Consider the following 4,687-nt stretch of genomic DNA (forward strand, 5'->3'; position numbering starts at 1 on the left):
CGGGTCGATAACTATCGGGCAGGTAGGTACAGGAGGAGCAGGCGGAGAGAATGGTCAGGGTCACAAGCCAGGGATCAAAACAGGAGAAGTCAGCAGAGGTCAGGATCAGGCAGGGTCGGCAACAAGTCAGGCAGAAACAGGAACAGGAACGCAGGTTACAAGATACAGGGGCCCATGGAAAAACACACACCAAGGCACAGACTGCAGGTCTGGCCATCCCTTAAATACACTTGCAATCAGCCCCAGGTGATGGCTAATTGCCGAAGTGAACCTCTAGTTGTTCAGAGCACCCGCTGGCCAGCCCTGGTACTGCAGCCCACAAGGCAGGTGAGTCCCACCACTATTGGCAAGTCCATTCCTGACACCGCAGCTTGGCATTGCATGCCATTATTAAGCTTGTGATCCACCAGAACCCCCAGATCATTCTCCACCATTGATTCCCACAGTTGTACCCCCCCCCACCAGTATGTATGATGCATGCATATTCTTAACCCCCAAGTGCATAACCTTACATTTATCAACATTAAACCTCATTTGCCACATAGTTGTCCAATTACACAGAGCATTGAGGTCGGCTTGTAAGTTGAAGACATCCTGTAAGGACGTTATTCCACTGCACAGCTTGGTGTTATCTGCAAAGACTGAAATGGGATTTTTAATCTCAGGCCCTATATTGTTTATAAATATATTAAAAAGTAAGGGTCCCAACACTGAACCCTGGGGTACACCACTGATGACCCCAGACCATTCAGAGTATGAATCATTAACCACTACTCTGAATACGATCTTTTAGTTTTCTATCCATTTACATATGGATTTTTCTAAGCCTGTAGACTTTACCTTACACATTAGCCATGTGTGGAACTGTGCCAAACGCTTTTGCAAAATCCAAGTATACCACGTCCACCGCCACCCCTCTGTCCAAGGTTTTGCTCACCCCCTCATAAAAAGAAATAAGATTTGTTTGACAACTTCTGTCTTTCATGAATCCATGCTGTCTGTTGCTTAAAATATTTTTTCCAGCAAGAACTCATCTATGTGGTCTTTTATTAAACTCTCTAGTATCTTACTGTCTATAGCAGTTAAACTAACAGGTCTGTAATTACTTGGTAAAGATTTTGACCCCTTTTTAAATACTGGCACCAGATTGGCCTTACGCCAATCCAGTGGTACTATGGCAGTCATTAAAGAGTCACTAAAAATTAAAAACAGTGGCTTTGAAATGACAGAGCTCAATTCTTTAAGGTCCCGTGGGTGTATGCCCCCAGTCCAGGTGCTTTATTCACCTTTATTCTGTCTAAATATTTCTGGATCATATCAATTGTGAGTCAATGTGGATCATCTGCGGCTGTGTCAATACCCTGTCCATTATGGACAAGAGCTCCTCCATGATCCTTTGTATACACAGAGCTGAAGAAGGTATTAAATAAATTTGCCTTCTCTTTGTTCCCAGTCACCCACTCTAGATTAGTTTGTAAAAGGCCTACATGCTGGGACCGAACCTTTTTACTCTTAATATATTTGAAGAATTTTTTGGGGTTTGTCCTGCTATCTTTTGCAATCTGTCGTTCGTTTTCAATTTTTGCAGCCTTTATTTCCTTTTTGCATATTCTGTTATATTCTTTGTATTGTTCAAACGATGATAGTGTTCCTTCATTTTTATATTGAATAAAAGCTCTTTTCTTATTATCTATAGCCTTTTTAACTTTGTTTGTTAGCCACATAGGTTTGATTTTTAGCCTTTTAAACTTGTTGCCCATGGGAATATATTTTGCAGTGTGTTCACATACAGTCTTTTTGAAGAACTCCCATTTCTTTGTTGTGTTCATCAATGCCAATATTCCCTCCCAGTCTAAGTCTTGGAGAGCAGCTCTCAGTCTTGGAAAATTACCTCTCTTGAAATTGAGCATTTTTATTTTTCCCGTATGTGCTTGCTGTTTACAGCTAACAATAAATGAAATGGTCACTGCTACCCAGATGTTCTTTTATTTGGACATTGGTAATAAGCTCTGCATGGTTTGAGATTACCAGGTCCAGCAGAGCATCATTCCTAGTAGGGGCCCCTATGAACTGTACCATAAAATTGTCCTGTAGTAGGTTTAAAAATGGTTGTCCTTTAACTGTTCCTGCAGTACCATTACTCCAGTCAGTTTCTGGGTAGTTAAAATCCCCCATTATTATCACTGTCCCAGCCCTTGCAGCTCTTTTGATCTGTGCAAGGAGCTGAGTTTCCACCTCCTCATTACCACTGGGAGGCTTATAACAAACTCCAATGATTACCTTTGTAGTACGCACCACATGTCCAAGCATATAACACAGCACACCATGGATCTTCAAAATAGAGTCCAAAAATGTATTAAAGCAATCAAATCACAGCAGTAAATTGCAACACACAGGGCCCCTTTATCAGGCATGTGAATTGACAATATATGCTTTGACTGGTGTAACAGTATTGTGGCTGTCTAGTTTAAAAGAAGTTAGAAGAGGCTAGGTAAGAAATAATTTTATCTGCATCTGATCCATTTGGTTGGTGGTGCTAAGTTGCGAGAGATTGTGGAGGGAGGTATAATCGGACCTTAATGTGTTATCTATTTCTTTAGAGTTTAGAGTTTATATAGCGCCAAAGGGTTTACTCAGCGCTGTACAATAGAGGGGGGGGGGGACAATACAAGAAACAGAACAGCAACAACAACAGTACACGAGGGGTTAGAGGGCCCTACTCTTTCGAGCTTACAATCTAGGAGGGAGGGGATAGTGGCACAGGAGGAAGTGGCTGTGGGGGATGGAGTGGTAGGAGGAATGAAGGTTAGATGTATTTTCTGGCTTTGTGCTCAGTTTATGCTTGGAATGTAATACTGTACTTGATGATGTTTTAGCACTTTGGCCAGGAGGCATCCACATTTGTCTCCATATTACCAGTATGTCACCAGAGGCAAAGGACCAAGATTAACTTTTGCTTTGGAAGTGTGAGTTGATTTATTAAGGAAGAAATGTTGGCAGATGTTAGGATTTTGGAATGATCTGACCAAGAAAAAATGCAGAATGTCTCTAAGGAATAAAATGCCTCATAAGGAAAAAAATCTACATTAGAGTATTGATTTTTGGAGAGGAAGGATGAGTAGCACATGTAGTTGTGAATATTGGGGTTCATCTATCAATTGTGAGACTTGTAAAGACTAAAATTTGTATATAGCCCATGGTAGGTAAGATCTGCCTGCAGAAATGTCTGTGGCAGGGACGGGGGATAAATTAAAGTCTCCACCATCCTCTCTATGAAAGATTTTAGTTTAGCAATGCAACATTGCAGAAGTGTATCCCGTCATGGAGCTTTTTTTACTTCTAAGAGCTCAGAAAAGGTAGCCACCAGATCTGATTGGTAGCCTTGGCTTTGAAAGATAATAGCCTCCTTTGATGTTCTTTTGGGCCTTCATATCAACCCCGCTAAATATAAAGCCATGTTTTTACCCTTTCCCCATCGTTGCTGACAACTCTGAAACATTTGTTTTCTTTTCAATGGCTTTCGGCCTTGCCATATTTGGGGATTAAGCTCACCCCATCTTATGAAGGACTTTTTCAGGCTAATTTCCCTTCTGTCTTTAAGGATTTGACGGAGATGTTGTCCTTCTTGGGCTCATCCCCCGCTTTCATTTTTTGGCAGAATTAATGCAAGCCGTATGACTTATCTCCCTAAATTATTATATGTGTTTCGGGTTTTACCGGTCCCTGTCCCTTTGCATATATTACACATTCATCAGTGGAAATTCTGTCGTTTATCTGGGGATTTTATTTGCCCGTAGGACCGAGGGTGGGCTGTCTATCCCAAATCTTCATGCCTACTACCTAGGGGTGAATATTGATCCACTAGCCCATCTTCTTAATGCGTCTTGCAATATTCCCCTGTGGGCTACTGTGGATCTGATGGACTCCCACCCGATGCCACTTTCTTCTTTGCTGTGGCTTCCACTTGTTTGTCGCCCTCCGCCTCTTAGTCTGACATTAGTGCACACGCTTCGACTTTGGGACAATTAAATATTCCGCTGGTCTCATTTCTGCTCACTTACCTTTGATGCGTCTACTCCACAATCCATTGTTTCCCCCGGGCCTTGACAATCCTGGACAGTTTGCATGGTGGCCGGCTCATGGCTTCTATGATGTGCACTCCTTGCTCTCTCCTATTCGGATACTTACTTTTGAGACTCTGCGTTCTTCTTATGACATGCCATGGAGGGAGCATTTTGGCTACCTTCAACTTTCTTAATAAATTATTACAAGCCCATTCGTGACCCTATAGGCTGACTCCCTTTGAAAGTCTTTGCAGACACAGGCCTCATGCGCCAGGCTTGATCTTTCTTGTCTACTCCATTATTATTTTTTATAGGACACCCCCGGTTCGCTCTTATCATCAGCATTGGCAATTGGAACATGGGGGTTGTCTAGATCAGCAAGACTGGTGGATCATGACTCAAGCATTGTCTAAATGTTCAAGGAATGTTATTCTTTTAGAAAATGCCTACAAGGTCCTTTATATGCCTGCCTGGCTCGCTTTATTCCCTCATATTCTCCGATTTGCTTTTGGGGTTGTCAAAAAATAGGGTCTATGCCCTTCTCCGCACTATGTTACACACAAATATTAAGCACAACCCTTACTGTTTAAACCATTAGTAGGCCTACTTCGTCCTGAGCGGCA

The sequence above is a fragment of the Staurois parvus genome, unplaced genomic scaffold (assembly GCF_062004578.1).
Source record: "Staurois parvus isolate SC_StPar_1 unplaced genomic scaffold, SC_StPar_1.0 ptg000717l, whole genome shotgun sequence".
NCBI lineage: Eukaryota > Metazoa > Chordata > Amphibia > Anura > Ranidae > Staurois > Staurois parvus.